General features: G+C 44.9%; 1 pseudogene; it reads right to left on the bottom strand.

The window, feature by feature from the left end:
- Positions 1–14,439: 14,439 nt before the first annotated feature.
- Positions 14,440–16,511, bottom strand: LOC131839519 (heat shock cognate 71 kDa protein-like; annotated as a pseudogene).
- Between the last annotated feature and the right edge of the window lie 4,713 nt (positions 16,512–21,224).

Genomic DNA, 21,224 nt, shown 5'->3' with positions numbered 1-21,224 from the left:
AAGCCTTACTGCCCTTATCCATCATGATCCTCAAATCTGGGACACTCTGAAGATCATAAGAACTAAGGACAAGAAAGACATGATTCATTGCGTGAAAGAAGAATCCGTGAGTTCATGCTGATAATCAACAGATAATAAACAAATCAGTTAATTTATAAATAGGGGAGAAAGGAGAGCTCTATCTTATAGTATGAACTGAGTGCTAATTGATAAACGTGGAAGGATGGGTGGAGTTGGGGGGATCACTATTTTATACACATCATAGTAAAGTAGAGTTCAAGCAAGATCATCAGTAGCTTCCAACTAGGAGGGAAAGGTTCATGAGATGCCAAATACTTGCATGATCACAATGCGCCTCCCTCAGCTAACAGTTGCAAAGTGGAAGAATCCTAATCACGTGGTGGAGAAGCCGGACAGCATCGTGACCAGGTCATCAACATTAGCCTCACCAGGGAGGGAGAGCCAGACCCGGTGTGCCTTGAGGTGGGAGACCCGGAAGGAGCGTGTCTAATCCAGCTGCAGAGGTATAATCCGAATCTAATCTTTAGGAAATATTAGAGTCTAATTGAGAAAGTTTCTGTAAAATAACTGGAAAATTGTGTCTATCAAGACAGATAAAGAGAGACCAAGGAATTCTCTTCTAGGAAAAGACACTGAAGAGAATTGAATGGGATACTAGATCTTAAACCAGAGGGAAAGAAATGCTATGAATGATGTTACTGGGACAATCGATGTCATTGGGGTCTAAACTGTAGACTCAATTATAGAAATGGAATAAAAACTGTAGCAAGTATTATATACCTGTTAAGTTTCATGCATAAGAGAACTGCGCTGTGCATATCATCTTAGGAAGTACACCTTGAATGTGTGGCGGGAGGGTGGGTAGGGGCATAGTGTAGCCACTGCCTTCAGACGGCTCAGAAAAATAAAGTACATCCACACGTGCATGTGTGTGTCCACAAGAGAGAAAGACAAGCAGAGACAGAATCTTAAATGTAGACTAAGTTTAAAATTGATTAACCTGAAATTTATGTGGGAGTTCCCTGAGATACTCTGGCAACTTTTCTGTAAATTTGGAAGAATTTCCAAAGAAAAAGTTAAAAATAATAGAGGCAGGCCTCTAGCCTCAAGAGGGAACAAATCTGTGGTCTGTGGTGGAGTTTACACTCCAGAGGCCACTCTCTGTGGGTCGTGCCAGACAAGATCATGGGACCGTATTCTTGCTTGGCTGCCTTCTTTCTGTCCTGTTTTGCTCCCTTCTTTACGGGATTCTCCTAGAATTCATCCTGTACACCCAAATGCCTATGTTGGGCTCTGTTTCTCAAGATTCCAACTTAAAACACCTATCCCGACCAACCCTATTCATCCTTCATTTTTAATTCCCCTTATCCTGGGGAAGGTTGGAAAATGGGTCCCTTGGCCCCTCCACACCCTCATTCCTGGAAGCTGGGAGTGTGAGCTTATATGGCAAAAGGGACTTTGCAGATGTGATTAAGTTAAGGGTTGGAAGTCGGGATATTATTCTGGTCTCTGAAGGGAGGAGGAGAGTGTTGGCGGGAGCTGATCTAATGGCAGGAATCCCTATAAAGAAAGAGGCGGGAAATGGACACCTGGGTGGCTCTGTTGGTTGAGTGCCTTACTCTTGATTTCTGCTGAGGTCATGATCTCAGGGTCCTGGAATCAAGCCCTGAGACAGGCTCCCTGCTCAGCGGGGAGTCTGCTTCTCCCTAACCTTTGCCCCTCCTCCTCACTTACCAATAAATAAATTTTCTTAAAAAGAAAGGAGGTGGTTGGGGTGCTTGGGTGGCTCAGTGGGTTAAAGCTTCTGCCTTCAGCTCAGGTCATGATCCCAGGGTCCTGGGATTGAGCCCCGCTTTGGGCTCTCTGCTCAGCGGGAGCCTGCTTCCTCCTCTCTCTCTCTGCCTACTTGCGATCTCTGTCAAATAAATAAATAAAAATCTTTAAAAAAAAAAAAAAAAAAAAAAGAAGAAGAAGGGAGGTAGGAGATCAGGAGAAGGTTTCTGATGACAGAAGCAAGCTTTGGACTGATGCGCTTTGAAGAGGGAGGAAGGGGCCAAGGAATTCAGGCAGCCAGAGAAGCAGAAAGAGGCAAGAAAATGATTTCTCCTCTCGGAACCTCCAGAAGGAACCAGCCCTACTGACTTCTTGACCTTACAGCCCAGTGGAACTTGAAACTGATACACAACTTCTGACCTCCAAAACTGTGAGGGAATAAATGTGTGTTATTTTAAGCCACCAAGTTTGTGATAATTTGCTACAATGGCCATAGAAAATGAATATACTCCTCTACCTTTCCTGTTTCTGTTGCACTTATCACCTTGTATGATGCCATATAACTTACTTGTTATACTTTACTATTTTGTCTTTCTCCTCACACTAGATGTAAGCTCCGCAGAGGCAAGGACAGATGTCTGTTTGTTTTTGTTTTGTTTTTTAAAGATTTTATTTATTTTTTGACAAAGAGAGAACAAGAGATCACAAGTAAGCAGAGGGGCAGGCAGAGGGAGCAGGAGAAGCCGGCTCTCCACTGAGCAGGGAGCCTGATGTGGGGCTCGATCCCAGGACCCTGGGATCATGACCTGAGCCAATGGCAGTTGCTTAACCGACTGAGCCACCCAGGCATCCCAGATTTTTGTTTTGCTCATGGTTCTATTCAAATACCTAGACCGGTGTCTAGAATTCAGCAGGTGCTCAGTTAAATCTCCTGAATATTCCTCATTGCCCTCCTCTCCAACTATCCAAATTCTAACTCCTTCCCGGTTTAGCTAACACCATGTGCTCCACGAATCCTTCACTGACCCTTTTAGGTCACAGCTGTCTCTCCCTCCCTGAATTCCAAGAGCATACCCTCCCTGTTCCTTTTATTCACACTTAATCCTTGCGGCTGGCATGTGGTGTGAGCAGAGACTCCCATCAGACCGCCAGGTCCAAATCCTGTCTCCATCACTAACTCACTGTGGGGCATGGCAGTGGGCAGATGTGTGACTTTGGTAGATCTCTGTAGATAAGGGCCTGGCACATAGTGGGTGTTCAATAAATGGTAGTCCGTACAGTGAGCCCCCAATAAATGTTGCCAAGAATAGAATATTTGCCTTATGAGTTCTTTGTTTTCTTTGTTTCCTTATGGTTTCTTTGTTTTATTTTATTTTTTAATTTTATTTTTTCAGTATTCCAAGATTCATTGTTTACACACCACACCCAGTGCTCCATGCAACATGTGCCCTCCTTAATACCCACTACCAGGCTCACCCATCCCCCCACCTCCTCCCCTCCAAAACCCTCAGTTTATTTCTCAGAGTCCACCGCCTCTCATGGTTCGTCTCCCACTCCAATTTCCCCCATCTCACTTCTCTCCATCTCCCAGTGTCCTCCGTGTTATTCCTTATGCTCCACAAATAAGTGAAACCATATGATATTTGACTCTCTGCTTGACTTATTTCACTCAGCATAATCTCCTCCAGTCCCATCCATGTTGATGCAAACGTTGGGTGTTCATCCTTTCTGATGGCTGAGTAATATTCCATTATCTATATTGTCCACATCTTCTTTTTTTTTTAATATTTTATTTATTTATTTGACAGACAGAGATCACAAGTAGGCAGAGAGGCAGGCAGAGAAAGAGAAGGAAGCAGGCTCCCTGCTGAGCAGAGAGCCCGATGATGGGCTCAATCCCAGGACCCTGGGATCATGACCTGAGCTGAAGGCAGAGGCTTTAACCCACTGAGCCACCCAGGCACCCCTGGTCCACATCTTCTTTATCCATTCGTCTGTTGAAGGGCATCTCGGCTCTTTCCACAGGTTGGTGATTATGACCATTGCTGCTATGAACACTGGGGTAGAGATGGCCCTTCTTTTCACTACATCTGTATCTTTGGAGTAAATACCCAGTAGTGCAATTGCAGGGTCATAGGGTTCTGTTTTAATTTTTTTTAAACTCTCCTCTCTTCCTGTAACATTTCCCTCACTACATCAGGAATATCTAGAGGAGACAATGTTGGCTCCAAACATCCTAGTACCCTCATAGCACCCAGCAGGATACAGGAAATGCACAGGTGCTAACCTGAGCCATGGATGGACACCTGGGGAGGTGAGAATATTTGTGGGTCACAAGATATTTCTTGTATGGCAGAATCCTCATTTTAGGAATTTAAGGTCTCACGGCAACTCAAAATGCTTACAACGCTGTACTTTTTCTCTCTCTTTTCCACTCACCAGATTTTCCCAGATCTGTTTTCTTTTTCACAAAACCCCTTCCTAGACTTCAAATACTTCAGCATTCCCCACCCCATGCAGTTTTAAAATTTTGACTTCCTCACGATTAACAGAAAAAGAAGGAAGAGACAGCCACCAGCTGTGAGCAGAATTAAAATCTAAATTCAGCCTGAATTAAAATCCAATTGAGCCTGCTGAAGCAAGCTCCCATCATCCTTCCGTATAGCAGGGCCATGCCTGACACAGGAGCCACGTGCTTTCCAAATACCCACGTGGGTATTCAACCTGCGATCACTCAAGCTCACGTCCATGACTCACGTTTAAAATGTATAATCGTAACGAGAGTAGCTGTCATTTGGGGGGGAACTGACTTGGTGCCTCATGTACCGAGGGTATTTTGCATAAATCATCTAGATTTCTGCCCCCGACAGCTCCATGAGGTATGTGTTCCTACCCTCATTTCACAGATGAGATCACCAAGGCTGAGACATGAAAAACCTTGGCCTCGAGCCTGTGGTCCCGGCCTCACATGTACCACACAGCCCATTAAGGGGATTCTTTTCCCTGGACTCCTTTTCTTCAAAGCCTGGGGTTCCTGGCCTGACCGAGGACCTGGCAAAGGTAGAAAGAGGGCGGGGGGCAGGGGGGCAGAGCCAGGGCTGGGAATCAGGCAGCTGCCACAGGCCCAGGCCTGGATGGGAGATGCAGGGTCCCAGGAAGGAGCCAGGCGAACACGGGGAGGCTTTGAAAGCCCAGTGGCCGCGGGGCTGGAGCCATAACCCAGAGAAGGTACCAGGCAGCCGTCCCCGAGAATCCTGGCAGGTGTAGTGCCCCCAGTTCTGGCCAAAGACTCTGTCTCTCTGGGGCCACCTCCCCCGATCACCAGTTCTCACGGTGACCCTCAGGGTCCCTCTTGTCCTGCGGCAGGCTCTCATATTTTATAGAATGTGTTAATTTCATACAGCTGCTGTAACAAACCATGGCACACTTGGTGAATTCCAGAACTCAGATTTATCGTCTTACAGTTCTGTGGATCAGGAACCCCAAAATGGGTCATAGAGGCTAAAACAAGGTGTCAGTAGTGGTGCATTCCTTCTGGAGACTCTGGAGAAGAATCCGTTCCCTTACCTTTTCCAGCTCCTAGAGGATGGCCTTGTCACGACCCTGCTTCTCACCTTCAAGCCAGCAGGGAACAGCTTTCGTTCTCTCGGATTCTGCATATTGGACTTCTTTCACTGTGACACTCCTGCCTCCCTCTTATAAGCACTCTCGAGATCAGATTCGGCCCACCCAGATAATTCAGGGTATTTTCCCCATCTCAAGATCCCTAACACAGCTCAGTCTGGGAAGTCCTGAGGCCACATAAGATAACCTATCGACAGAGCCCGAGGAGCAGGATGTGACCATCTTCCGTGGTGGTGGAAACGGGCAGCACATTATTCCGTTTCTGCAAAAGGGACGTAGCAGGAGCTTGGTGGATATTTTTTGCCCTGGAACTGGCCCTCCTGCTCTAAGGAGGCACCGTGATGCCGTGAGGAGCTCACAGGCGCCGAAGCCGGATGGGTGTGAGATTCGATTTCCAATGTATGGTTTATCATGTCTCGGGCAAGAGACTTAACTTCTTTGAGCTTCAGTGCCCACCTGCAGGAATGACGGCCGCACTTACCTCCTAGGGTTCTTGTGTGGTTCAGAGACAATGCGGGGAATGTGCAGAACTGATGAACAAGGGGCCATCCTAGCCGGCTCTCTGCGTTCTCTAAGGGCAGTGACAGGAGTGCTAACTCCAGAAGTTTGAGGCAGAATGAGTCCCTGCCGGGGGGCCGTTGCAGAAATGCCTTTAAAGCCTTTCTTTGCCAGAAAGCCTTTCTTTCCTGCAGTGCAGGAAGAAGGCGGTGAGCTGTTGTACAAGGCTCAGGAGATGGTCAGACTCTCTCTGGCCATCGATTCGTGGGTTTACACTCCTCCACTTGTGGGCGGCTTCTCTCAGGCAGCTGATTCCTGGTTTGGATCCCACTGAGGACTCCATGCACAGTGCCGGAAGCTCAGGGACCTCCTCCTACCCACCTCATGATGCCGAAGTGTTCTCAAGTTCAGTGGGAAAAGCGGGACTGGGCCAAGAGGACAGCTGATTACAAATCCATTTTCCATGCGTGGAATAAATGGAAAATGTCAATGGATCACACATCATCCTTGGAACTGAAGTCACAAACGCAGCCTGCGGAAGCCCATGTGGTACTGAATAAACAAATTCATGGCTGGGAACCTGGTCCCCAATCCTCACTTCTTTGATTTCACAGTTGAGGAGCTTTGGGAGTCATTCTTCAGGTTTCTGGAGCTGGAGAAAAGCCTCCTCTTCTCTTGTATGGCCTCCTAGATCTAAATTGAGCTGGAATATTTCAGTGGTTGAAAGCCTGTCTCATGTTTTTCTGTATATTTCTCTTGCAGCTAAAAAAAACAGAGCACCAAAGGGGTGAGAGCTCCAGCAGCACCTCCCAGATTGGCCGCTATGAAATAATCCTGTTTCCCCCACTAGTAGTGAGCAACCTGAGGGCAAGGGCCACCTCTCCTTTATTTGTGTATTCCCCTTGAAGTCTAATACAGGGATCGGAGCATAGTAAGTCTTCAATAAATACTGCATACTGACTCAACGAATGAACATTGCTCACCGAGGTCAATTGACTTGTTTAAGGTCAGTTGAATAGTAAGCAGCAGGGCAGGGACGGAATTCATGTCCTCTGACCCTGGACTCTTCCCTCCAACACTGAATGAAAAAAAAAGTGAACCAGCGACATGTGAATGTCTCAGCCGACGCCTGGAGTTCTCCAGCCAGCCAGAGATTGTCAGAGGAGAGAGGCAAACTCATCCATTCTTCATAAAATTCAGCTCCTTTGCTTTCTGTGATGCTCGATCTCTCTCTCTCTCATTTCTCTCTCCTACCTCTCTTCCCGCCCCCCCTCTACTCTCTTCTTCTTCTCCTTCTCCTTTTTTAAGGGATTAAAAAATATGACACCTCAAGAATCCGTCTTCCCCCTCCAACCAAGCAGAGCATGAGATGGCTCCATCTGACCAGCAGAGGGCGCGCTCGGGTGCGCCGAGCTTCCAGGGACCCGCTGACAAGTCCTCATCATGTCGTCCTTGGCTAAGCAGAGAGGATGGTTTTTGGTTTTTTGTTTTTTGTTTTTAACAAAGGGAAAACAAACAAACAACCTGAGCTAGAAGTCTTTTCCAAATTACCCCACCTGTGTCGACAGCATCTGTCTTGTTGCTTGGAGGGTTGTCAGCCGTGTAGTTAGTTGCTCTTTAGGAGGCAAGTCCTGGAAGGAGGTGTTTGCATCAGTCCTGGTCCTTTTCCGGTATACCGATTCTGAGACCTGCAACCTAAAGAGTGACCTGGATAGCCAGCTGGAACCAAGGAAAGACAGCTGTGATGAGATCTTTAATTTTGGAAATCTGAACGGGAAGGGACTTAGAAGTCATCCTTCTACGGAGAGCCAGAAAAGTTTGGCTGACATTGCACAGCAGATCTGGGGCTGCAGGGGACCCTCACCTAACTGCCAGTGGTAGACAGTCTGGATTACATTGCTGCCCCTCTGAAGAGTTGCAGTTTTATTTCAGCGGGCAGTTTCCAGCTGATATCTTGACCCTGGTGAGACTTGGTTTTGCGTTTTATTAATCGCTCCAGCATGGCCCTCACCCCAGGACCTGATCCTTATCCCGAAAGCACGGCTTTCCTGATGTCTCAGCCAAATTCCCTGAGTTTCATGAGATCCCTTCACTGGAGCTGGTTGAATGTACAGCGTTTCCGAGCACTGTCTGATCTCGGGAGCCTTGGCTCAGCTCTCAGCCCTTTGGGGGTTGTTCCCTCCCAGGCCTTCGCGAGTCTGATCGTGCGCAGGAGCAAACTGGTGTTCATTCAGAGACCCAAAAGCTTCTCTATGCACATATCCGAAGCTCCTTTTCCGCACAGTGTCCTCTTCTCCTGCCCCACAAGTTCCAGCACCCCCTCCAGGGGAAGCCCACCCTCCAGGATCTATCTCTTCCATTCAGAGAAAACGTGGGCTGCCTCTACCCAGCAGGAACCCGGGGGTGCTTCAGCGTGGTAATTATGTAAAACATCTAACAAAATAGTAGCATCAATTCTCCATAATGGGTCATTGTAATTTGTTCTTTTGTAAAGGCTTAGAAAATGTTCAGTGAGTATAACAATACTTCATTTACTGGGCCCTGTGCAAAAATCAGACAATATTTTCCAGATATAAATACCTTTTTTTTCTGAGTTGTTTCAAGTTCTTGGAAATCGAGTGGTTCGACTAGGAACAATGGAGAATTTCATGTCTCTCCCACCCTCAGCAGGTTCCTGACTCTAACATCCCCTCATTTATATTATTTATAAACATGTCTATTCTCCACACACACCCCTCCATTCTTTTTTTTTTAATTAACATATAATGTATTATTTGCCCCAGGGGTACAGGTCTATGAATCATCAGTCTTAAACATTTCACGCACTCACCATAGCACAGACCCTCCCAATGTCCATAACCCAGCCACCCTATCCCTAACCCCCACCCCCCAACAACTCTCAGTTTTTTTCATGAGATTAAGAGTCTTTTATGGTTTGTCTCCCTCCCGATCCCATCTTGTTTCATTTTTTCCTTCCCTACCCCCCACAACCTCCTACCCTACCTCTCAAATTCCTCATATCAGATCATATAATTGTCTTTCTCTGATTGACTTATTTCGCTCAGCATAATACCCTCTAGTTCCATCCACATCATTGCAAATGGCAAGATTTCATTTCTTTTGATGGCTGCATAGTATTCCATTGTGTATATATACCACATCTTCTTGATCCATTCATCTGTTGATGGACATCTAGGTTCTTTGGGTAGTTTGGCTATTGTGGACATTGCTGCTGTAAACATTTGTGGCACATTCTTATCTTAGATGGTTCAGCTCCTCTGCCTGCAGAGGCCTGTTTTATTCATATTTGTTTTATTCATATTCACTTACGGACAGTGGCACAGCACAGAGTAAGTTCTTTCAAGTCTTATTAAATATTTTCAGTGGAGTAAAAAAAAAGCAGTTTTTCACACAAGAGAATAAAAATTAGAGTTATGCATCTACCGCAGCAAAGCAATGTGTTGTAAAAGTGAAAATACAATTATCCTATTACTGATTCCATACTGAACAGCCAGTTGAGGGTAGTAGAAAGACATGGGGAAACAGAGACCTGGTTTCAGATCCTAGCTCCCTACTGTTACTAAGTGAGGGACCTAGAATAAGTGACAATTACCCTGCACTTCAGTTTTTTTTTTTTTTTTTATCTATCACAATTGAGTAACAACAATGGGGCACCTGGGTGGCTCAGTGGGTTAAGCATCTGCCTTCGGCTCAGGTCATGATCTGAGGGTCCGGGGATCGAACCTGAGACAGGCTACCTGCTCAGCGGGGAGCTTCTCCCACTCCCTCAGCCCCTCCCACTGCTTGTGCTCTGTCACTCTTTCTCACTCTCTCTTAAATAAACAAAACCTTTTTTTTTTTTTAAAGGAATACTAACTACCTCACAGGGTCTGTTGTGAAGATTATAAGGAAATAATATAGCTCAAGAAACTAAGTTCCCCACCATTCTACTGATTCAGTTGCCCGTTAATGAATTCTGGATTTTTATGTAACACCAGCAAGTTTGGTGGACATTACAAGGTAGATCAGGAGTGATCGTGGACCTCACATATATAATGTTGTCTAAACAACTGTCTCTCTTCTTTTTGGGAATAATTTCCCTCCCCTGCAATTGCCACTATGTGATTTGCATAGGAAATTTCACATTCTTACAATCTGTATCTCTGGCTAGAAATGATTGATCCAGAGGTAAGCAAGGCTGGGAGTGGCTTGTACAGGGCTGCCTAATATAGGACACCCAGTTAAATTTGAATTTCAGATAAACCATGAATTATTTTTAGTATAAATAGGTCCCTGATACAGGGGACCTTTTTTTTCCCCCTGCATTTTTATTGGCTAAATCTGGCACCATTGAGCTTGTGAGAAGCTTGGACTCGGTGTGAACACAGGGATGACCGTCAGAGTGCAGCCCTGGGGCCATTGGTCAGTCACGTTCCCAGTCCATCTGCAAGGCACGTTGGTTGATGTAGTTCTTTATCAATGTGTAACAAACCATCCTCAGTTTCCTGGTATAAAACAAAAACCATCATATTATGCTTGTGCATTCCATGCCTCGTGAATTAGGAGGACACAATTTATTCCTGCTCCACAATATCTAAGGCCTTATCTGGGGTGCAAATAGCAAAGGATGACACAAGGATCTGGAGGATTAAGTCATCTGGAGGCTTCTTCATGCCTACATCTGGCTTCCTAGAGGCTGGTTCAGTGGGTTCAGGTCATGGTCTCAGGGTCTAGTTCAACCAGAAAGCCCACACACATCTTCACGTGGCTTGGAATCCCTCACAACATGGCTGCCTCGAGCTAGTTGGGCTTTTTACATGGTGGCTTAGGGCTCCAAGCATGATTGTTCTGGTAAATAAGACGCAAACTGCATGATGTTTTATGACATTGCCTCAGAAGTCCTACTGCCTTGCTTCTGGTGTTGATCAAAGTATTCACAAGCCACCTTGTGTCAAGGAGAGGGGATCTAGATCTCACCTTTAGGTGTGAAAGGATTTATAGTCATGACTTAGAGTGCCACACTAATTAGATGACCAAACCGAGATCTTTTTAATTAATTTATTTTTTTGAGAATGTCATTTTTAATAACTCTGCTTGCCTCTTAATATCTATCAGAGACCCTCTGTAAGGAGCTCTGGCTCTTTCACAAAGTAAGAACTCAAATGCCTGCCATGTCCACGGCATAAAATTCTTTTCCAAACATCTGTTCAGGCCATCCTCAGCAGCACCGACATGACCACTAACTTTTTCTGCACTCTTTCTTGACTAAATCTCTGATTAAGAATTTAAGCAACTGTGTACCATAGCAGGACCACCAGAACAAGCTTAATTTCTTTATAGACGGAGACCTCCAACCTCATCAATTATTCTGTCATTCTGCATAAAGCTGTGGGTAGAGGTTGCAACAGCTGTGACAATGTACAGCAGGAAAATGAGAAATTAAAATGTTTTTCATCTTCAGCGATCTTGGGCAGATCAACTATCATTCTCATGGTCAAGTTTCTACAGATTTCTGACAACCAGCGCATCGGTAATAAGGAAGCAATTGGTTGAGAAGCATTTTTTCCCTGTATGATGTGTGCACGACTGTGTAATTAAAAATAAAATAAAACATAGGGCAGATGCAGATTTTTATTTTCATTTCTATCTGGGTAGACTTTGGCAAGTCACTCCACAGAGCCTCAGTTCCCCCAGTGCACAACGCAAGTAATAATTCTGTCTGAGTGGTTTAGTGCAATAAATTTAGAATAATAAATTTAAACTGAAGCAGCCAAAACATCGCACAGTGGCTACCGGGATATAAAAGGACATTTTGGAATGAGTCAAGATCAAGCACTTGCCATGTGCCAACACCACAGGGGACACAGTGATGATCAGGGTGCAGTTCTTGTCACCAGAGACATCATGGTCGATTTAGTGGGTCCCATACGTGCTGCAGAGGAGCAGATTGTCTAAGGTTGAGTTTTAGGCAGGATGCTTCCATGCTTCCTCTGGCTAGCCAGCATGTGCATCAGTTTCCTTATCTGTTACAAGAGGAATAATACTCCTACTCTTCCTACCTCACAGGATTATTTCAAATATCCTAAGATGTAGGATGTGAGTGCTTCGTAAATGTGAAAATATTAAAACTGTGGTCTTGCCTTACTAGCCAAAGTGTGGCCCAGGGACCACCAGAACTGGCATCAGCTGGGAGCTTATTAGAAATGCAGACTCTCAGGCACCTGGATGGCTCAGCCTCTGCCTTTGGCTAGGGTCATGATCTCAGGGTCCTGGGATCGAGGTCCACATTGGGTTCTCTGCTCTGCAGGGAGCCTGCTTCCCCCTCTCTACCTCTCTGCCAGCTTGTGATCACTCTCTGTGTCAAATAAATAAAATCTTTTAAAAAGAAAGAAAGAAAGAAATTCAGACTCTCAGGCCCCCACCCCAGACCTACTTAATTAGAATTTCCAATTGAATAAAACCCTCAGGTGACACCTATACCTATTAATGCTTGCAAGGGTGGTCCACGAGACTACTGCATTTTGATGAAGTAAAAAACAAAGCAGTTTAAGATCCATTATAAGGCAACCTAGCTAGGGTACCATGCATAAGATTCCAATAAAAATTAAAAGCCTAATTTCTAAGGATTTCAGTTAAAAGGGAAAAACAGGGATGCCTATAGAAGGATTTGCAGGATTTGTGGGATTTTGAACACATGCTTCAGTCTTATCACCCTAAGTTTACCCAGGGTAAACTTAAGAGGTTCCAATGTAAGATTGAATTGTATAAGCTCTCTTCCCTGCCTGCACAGCTAGGCCTTGGCCAAACAGGTTGTTTTTGCCGCCTCAATGACCAGGGCACCTTGTGGTGTCCTGGGCTCACTATGGCAATTGCACAGAAACCAAGATGGCCACCCATAGGTTTGTTCAGGCCAGTGTGCTGAGCAGATGTCTAGTTCTCACAGTGCATCTCATTTACTCCTCTGTCATAACCTTGTCCATTTTGCTGTTATGTGCATTCAAGTCCATCTCCTGCAATGCACTATGAGCTCCTTGAGGTCAAGGACAACATCTCTTATCTGGAATGCCCAGCTCTCCGTGGGAGGCGTTTGTTTCAGGCTATCAGAAAGGTCCCTATTCTGGCCCACCAGAATGGCCCATGAAGTGTGTATACTCTTCTCCTTACCCAGTTCTGTGTATTTAACTCTTCTAAGATTTCTTTTAACAATGATTTGTAATATTGTGCAAGTTTCCACCTCTTTTGTTAAATTTACTCTTCAAGATGACGTTTAGGCTGTTGGTGTGAGATCATCCGTTCTTAAAAATAGATTCCCTCTAAGCATTGCTCTAGTGTATCTCACAAGTTTTGGTATGTTGTGTTTTCATTTTCACTTATCTCAAAGTGCTTTCTAATTTCCCTTGTGCTTTTCTTCTTCAATCGTTAGTTATTTAGGACTGTGTTGTTTAATTTCACGTATTTATAAATTGTAAACATATGGATGCTTCCTAGGCACCTCAAATTTAGTAACCAAAATTAAACTAAGATTTTTTTTTTTGGTCTCCCTTCTCTACTTTGCCTTCTCACCCTATATTCCTTAATTTTTTGGTATGTGTCTATATTCATTTCCCAAGACAGAAGCCCTAGAGTCATCCCATATTATTCACTTTTCTCTTATGGGCATAGCCAATATATAGATCATCTAGTTTTATTGCTTCTCTATCTTCCCCCCAAAATCTTGGCATGTATCCCGTTCTCTGTCTTCCTTCTGCACCAGTGCTATTGTAGAGACTAGGTCCTCTCCCTCTCTCCCTCTCCCAGATTATGATGATTTTTACCTCTTAGTCTCTAGTCCCCAACACCTTGCATTCACCTTCCACATTGCCCACAGAATATTGTTACATTCAAAATTGATCATACCCATCATTTTCCTGCTCGAAACTCCATTATCAGTAGAATAATCCCTATATTCCTTTGCATAACATAGTGCCTTCAAGGTAAGGCCACTGTCCCAAACCCGCACCATCTCTAGCTCCATGATGGTTTATACCACCATGCCTTACTCGATCGTCCCAGAACGTGCTAAGTTACTGAACATGTTTTCTGTCTTTCATGCTTCCATGACCTTAAATGATACTACCTCTCCCAGAGAGCTCCTCCCAAACTTGGCAATCTTCCAACTAGCATCTTTCAAACTCAGCTCAGAATCTGCCTTCTCTGGAAAGCATTCCCTGTTCTGCCAGACAAACTTAGGTGCTTCTTCTCCATTCACAGTGTACTGAATCTATGTCTCCAGTAAGGCAGTTATTTTATTTCATTGCATTCATTGGGATGTTTGTGTTCCAATTAGAAAATAGTTTCTTGAAGGTAGAACACATATTTTTTTTGGCCAATTTTAAATAAAGTTTTATTTAAGACATTGAATTTTCCACTTAGCAATACAGTGCTTATAAAGTGCAATATTTATTTCCTTTCCCTGTGCACATATTCCATATTCAAGTATCAAGAATGCCCAGTTTTTTTGCTATAGCAGCTCAACATTACAACTGCCATGGAATTTGCTACAAATTTGGGTCCTTTGAATATTGTATGTGGAACAATGCTCAACCTATTTATTCTCAGATTGGTTTAGTCAACCTCTTCAATGGTGGGCCCAGAGGAGGCACCACCAGAGGGAGGAGCTCCACCACCAGGGAAGCCTCCAGGCATTCCTCCTGGCATGCCCCCTGCACTCTGGTACAGCTTGGTGATGATGGGGTTGCAGACTTTCTCCAACTCTTTCTGCTGGTGTTCAAATTCTTCCTTCTCTGCAGTCTGGTTCTTATCAAGCCAGTTGATGATTTCATTGCACTTGTCAAGAATCTTCTGTTTGTCTTCATCATTTATCTTTCCCTGAAGTTTTTCATCTTCAACAGTTGCTTTCATGTTGAATGCATAAGACTCCAATGAATTCTTGGAAGACACCTTGTCCCGCTGTTTCTCATCTTCAGCTTTGTACTTCTCAGCTTCCTGGACCATGCGCTCAATATCTTCCTTGCTCAAGTGGCCCTTGTCATTAGTGATGGTAATCTTGTTCTCTTTGCCTGTGCTCTTATCCATGGCAGAGACATTGAGGATACCATTAGCATCAATATCGAAAGTGACCTCAATCTGAGGGACACCATGAGGAGCAGGAGGTATGCCTATGAGTTCAAACTTTCCAAGTAGATTGTTGTCCTTGGTCATGGCACGCTCACCTTCATACACCTGAATAAGCACACCAGGCTGGTTGTCGGAGTAGGTAGTGAAGGTCTGTGTCTGTTTGGTAGGAATGGTAGTATTACGCTTGATAAGAAAGGTCATGACTCCTCCAGCAGTTTCAATGCCAAGAGAAAGTGGAGTGACATCCAACAGCAGCAAATCTTGAACATTTTCAGATTTGTCTCCAGAAAGGATGGCTGCCTGGACAGCTGTACCATAAGCAACAGCTTCATCAGGGTTGATGCTCTTATTCAGTTCTTTTCCATTGAAGAAATCTTGGAGAAGTTTCTGAATCTTGGGGATACGGGTAGAACCATCCACCAGAACAATATCATGGATCTGAGACTTGTCTAACTTGGCATCCCGAAGAGCTTTCTCTACAGGGTCCAGGGTGCCACGGAACAGGTCAGCATTTAATTCTTCAAACCGGGCATGAGTGATAGAGGTATAGAAGTCGATTCCTTCATACAGAGAATCAATCTCAATACTGGCCTGGGTGCTGGAAGAAAGTGTACGCTTAGCACGTTCACAAGCAGTACGGAGACAACGAACTGCCCTCTTGTTTTCACTGATATCTTTCTTATGTTTGCACTTGAACTCTGCAATAAAATGGTTGACCATTCGGTTGTCAAAGTCTTCTCCACCTAAGTGGTGTCTCCAGCTGTGGACTTAACCTCAAAGATCCCATCTTCAATAGTAAGGATTGACACATCAAAAGTGCCACCTCCTAAGTCAAAGATCAGCACATTCCTTTCAGCTCCAACTTTTTTGTCTAAGCCATAAGCAATAGCAGCAGCAGTTGGCTCATTGATGATTCTAAGTACATTGAGACCAGCAATAGTTCCAGCATCTTTGGTAGCCTGACGCTAAAAATCATTGAAGTATGCAGGTACTGTGACAACTGCATTGGTAACGGTCTTCCCAAGATAAGCCTCTGCGATTTCCTTCATTTTTGTCAAAACCATAGAAGACACCTCCTCTGGATAAAAGCTTTTTGTCTCTCCCTTGTATTCTACTTGGACCTTGGGCCTGCCAGCATCATTCACCACCATGAAAGGCCAATGCTTCATATCTGACTGGACAACAGCATCATCAAATCTCCGTCCAATCAGGCGTTTGGCATCAAAACTGTATTGGTGGGGTTCATCGCAACTTGGTTCTTCGCAGCACCACCGATCAATCGTTCGGTGTCCGTGAAGGCGACATAACTTGGGGTAGTCCGGTTTCCCTGATCATTGGCAATTATTTCCACTTTCCCATGCTGGAAGACACCCACGCAGGAGTAGGTGGTGCCAAGATCAATGCCAACTGCAGGTCCCTTAGACATGGTTGCTTATGTGTAGGCCTGGCTCGGGTTGAGAAGAAGAAAGCAATCCAAAGATCTAGCCCTGCGTAGAACACATATTTTGTCTCTGGATTTCCAGTGCCAGAGGAAAGGCTGGCCCAAAAAAGGTATTCCAAGACTGAATCTCCCACTGTATCATACCCTACCACGTACAATATAACAGCATTAAATTTCCCTCACTACCAGTGACTCCCGAATGTTTGTTACGGACTTACCTATTTCATCACCAAGTACTTTATAGGCAAAATTAAAAAAAAAAAAAAAAAGGAACAGAGACCAAAAACCTATTCTGGTACTATCACTGCATAATGTTCTTCACACCATAAAACACTCTTTGTCTAATTCTGAGTCCATAAATTAGCTGATTTCTCTTATTCACTTCCCGTGATAGTTAAGTCAACTTGGTTGGACTGCTGTGTCGAGATTGATACTGAAATCTGTGGAATCTGAGTAAAGCAGATTGTACTCCATAATGTGGATGGGCCTGATTGAATCAGTTGAAGGCTTTCGTAGAATGAAAACTGACCTCCCCTGAACACGGAATGTGGCCAGCAGATGGCCTTTGGACTTGAACTGACTCTTCACTGGGTCTCTTGCCCACTGGCCCACTCTGCAGATTTTGGACTTATTAGCCTTCATAATCACATGAACTGATTCCTTAAAATGAATCTCTCTCTCTTTCTCCACATACACACTCCTTATTCGCTCCACTTCTCTGGGGACCCCTGTCTAATACCTAAGAATCTTTTCCATTAGCATAAGCATTAGCTTTTTTATGCTGCTGAAGAAAGATCAATTATTTTAAGGGAAGAATTCAGTAAATAAGCTCATTGGTTTTTCTACAAGCAGAGCAATTTATTCTATTCTTGCTGGTAAAATGGCAGGTATGGGGTATGTGGTAGTGAATAATGATGGTGATGATGACAATGAGAGAAGCTAACATTTACCAAGTGCTTCCTCTTTGGCGGGCATTGTGCTAAGCGTTTCACTTCACGTATTATCTGTGAAACGGGTGCATTTGAATAACTGCCCTCAGCTGGGAAGAGCTGCCTCATCCAAGGTCACACTCCCTCTGGAGAGGGACAACCTCCTCCCAATACCAGGGCAATGGAGGACACCCCAGCTCCCTTCCTACATTTGAAGACAAGTTTGAAGGGCCAGCCAGCTTCAGAGGGTCCCATAAGACTGGCTGAAGGCTTGAAGACGCTTCTCAAAGAACTTAACCCACAACAACTCTGCTGTGAGGAGTAAATGAAAGAATCCACCAAAAGTCCTTTGCCTGAGGCCTGACAGAGAGCAAGTATTCAAATGATGGGATTGTTCATCATCAACCACCTAAAAACGTAGGTACAGTTGTTATCTGCTTTTCACAGATGGAGGAATTGAACATAAGAGGGGTAAGTGACTGACTGACATATAGTAAAATTCAAGAGGGATTTCAAGTCCAGGTGTGACTGAGTCCAAATCTGTGCTCATCCTCATTAGGCTCTCCTGTCTTCTTTCACATCATCATTCTGGAGACTCCAGATGCAATATCTGGAGGAAGGTACATGACAGGTGGAGACTGAGTTGTTGCAGCAGAGTTCAGAGCCAACCTGGGTTGGGAGTGAACTACACACATGTGCCAAGGCTATCCAAGAGGTGAAACGCCAAATCAGAAACCCCTGGAAAGTGACAGGTAAACAGTTGGGAAAATCAGAGGGAGAAAATCAGGGCTGTTGCAGGAGGAAGATTTCATAGCCCCAATATGAAGAAACAGATGAGAAGGTTCAGGAAATATTCCTTGTGAGGACTTGGGACACATCTTTACGGAACACCTGGAAAAGTCAAACATCCTGACACCCACTGCAAAAAACAAACAAACAAACAACAACAACAACAAAAAACCATGAACTAGGAGCAAATTCAGTTCCTCACATAATATTTAATGGGCATCTAACTACATAATCAATCCCTGTCTTCAAGGAGCCCATAGTCCAGGGTCCTGCGAGTGCAGGTGGGAACATGCAGGACATAAGCACATTCACTAAGCAGCTGAATGCATACAGTGCAGCTGAATGAAGAGTCAGTAGAGAGACCAAGCTGGCAGAGAAGGCATGCTTGAGAAAAACCCTGAAAGACTTTATGGAGGAGGTAACTTTTTGTTTTTGTTTTTGTTTTATAGAGAGGGTGGGGAGAGGCAGAGGCAGTTAGAGAGAGAGAATCCCCAGCAGGCTCCACACCCAGCATGGAGCCTGACTCAGGACTTGACCTGAGCTGAAATCAAGAGTCAGATGCTCAACCGACGGAGCCACCCAGGTGCCCCGAGGAGCTGACCTTTGAGCAGGGTTTTGAAAGATAACAGAGCTCTCTGCAGTCACAGAGAATGTAAAAGACTAGTCTATTTTCTAAAGGGGAAAAGGACACCCACTATTTGTTTTTCTCCAGGGTGTGGAGAGCACTCCACAAGGTGTGCAATTCCTGTATTGTCTTGTAATAGATCATAGGCACTTGGTGGTTTCCATATTTCAACAACTAGAAGAAAATACTCCTGGGGAAATCATTGTAAATCCAAACACTTCATCCTTTGAAAGCTCTATCATGGGGCAAAAGAAATGTCCTTTGAATGTACGTGTCATCACACTCCAGCAGGAGCCACATGTGCACGGGGAAGGCAGCCTGGGTTCCCTAGAGCTCCGCAGAGGAAACAGATACTTTGCTCTGTTCTCAGGCTGTTGACCATTCCCAAGAGATTGCTTGATCATGTCTAAGCCATGTGCCCCCAGAGACTTAGTGGAGAGCCCCGTCTGTAAGTCCTGGTAGCCGCGCTGGCATCTAGACCACAGGAATTCTGTCCTCAGGCTCTGACCTGGAGGCATTTGAAACCACACGGGGAAGGTGGCTTCATGCTGAATGCACGGTTACTAACAGGTGCTTTGAAGCCAAAAGAGCCGCTGAACTGCCACAGAAGGAAAAGCTGGCCAGTTCCCACTACTTACGACCAGATGGCAGCTTTGGGCTCGGGGAACACTTGCTGCCCAGATAAGTCTCGGCTTTTAGCTATTACAGTCCTGTTGCTTGTAATGTGTGTGGGTGTGACTCACGGAGGCACCTTAGGAAGCCTGGCCACCATGAGGAGGGGATGCGCCTGCTCCTAGTCCTTGGGAGGGGAAGCTTTAAGGAATTCAAGAGAAATGGAAATAGTACTTTCGGCCCCTCTTTGTCAATAACTAGTTCTCTCTTAATAACTAGTTAAGTGGTTTGGGGTAAGTCCTTAGGTTACTCAAATTCGGTGTGGACGAAGGGTACCACTGGACCCTCATGCAAACTTTGTCTACAGGAGTGGTGGATGTCAGCGGACAGGCACAGTGAGCACCTCTGAGACCCAGGGATCAGGGCAGTTTGGGTCCCTTCTGCCTGAAACTCTGGGGAGTAGGCTGAACAGCCAGACAGCTACACCTGTCACACTCTGAGTCTTCATGATCAGACATGTTAAACCCTGGACATGACCTTCAGGTGACAGAAATCTCCCTCCCATCTTTGAGTCTTCCTCTACCTTGCAATGGTCCTGCCCTTAAGAATTATCTGGAGAGTTCTTTAAAAATACCTGTGTTGAGGACCGTACCCCAGAGATCCAGAGTAACTGGTCTGGGGTGGAGGCTGGGAAATCTCCTTTTTAAAAGCTCCCCATGTAAGTCTAATAGGCAGCTATGGTGAGAAGCTTTGCCCTGAAATCTCTTACCATTGCATAAAACATAACTTTTTATTCAGTGTTATGCCAGAATATACTACCACCAACAAAAAAGTAGTACTGAGGTGCCTGGGAGGCTCAGTCAGTTGAGCATCTGACTCATGATCTCAAGGTTGTGAGACTGAGCCTCAGTTCAGCCTCCACGCTCAGTAGGGAGTCTGTTCGAGATGCTTTCTCTCTCTCTTTCTCTCTCTCGCTAAAAATAAATGAATAAATCTTTTTTTTAAAAGTACTATTACTAATAATTGCTTAAAGTATAATTGCAGGATGTCTCAGTGGCTCAGCTGATCAAACTCTACCTTCAGCTCAGGTCATGATCCCAGAGGTCTGGGATTGAGTCCTGCATGGGGCTCCTTGCTCAGCGGGGAGCCTGCTTCTCCCTCTGCCTGTCGCTCCCCCTGCCTGGCGCTCTCTCTCTCTCTCTCTCTCTCTCTGACAAATAAATAGAAATCTTAAAAAAAAATAAATAAATACAGTATACTGGCTAGCTTTTATAGCTTATCATCCTGAAAATGTCCTTAGACTCAGTATCGAAGTCACCAACCCAGAGTAAGCAGGTCATATGCGGGAGAGCTTGCATACACCCGGATTTTCTAATTATGTGAGCTCAGCCCTTTCACAGCTTCACCCTGACTCCTAAATTACCAAGCCTGTTTTCAGTTATCAGACTATTTGAGGCCCGTGAGACATTTACAGCGGGACCTCTACCACCAGACTGAATTGGAACAGTGAGGTAATTATCGGAGTAATTCAGGCAATGGGGCTTATTTTTCCTGAATTACCTGGATAATGACCTCAAGCCTAATAAGATGGAAAGAATCCAGAGCCACATTCTGATAGTTTTATTGCCCCCTCAATGACGCATTCTTATTTAAAAGCCCTTGACTTAAAGAATTAAACTGTTAATGCTTGCATCTTCCTCGTTTGCCACAGGATGCCTCATTAATCATCTGGCATAGATAGCAGCTTCTCGGTGTTCAGGGATTCCATGGCTGTTGACTGCTCCTCCTGGCTGAG

The sequence above is a fragment of the Mustela lutreola genome, chromosome 1, assembly GCF_030435805.1.
Source record: "Mustela lutreola isolate mMusLut2 chromosome 1, mMusLut2.pri, whole genome shotgun sequence".
In the NCBI taxonomy this organism is placed as follows: Eukaryota; Metazoa; Chordata; class Mammalia; order Carnivora; family Mustelidae; genus Mustela; species Mustela lutreola.
This window is presented reverse-complemented; position numbering and strand designations above follow the sequence as displayed.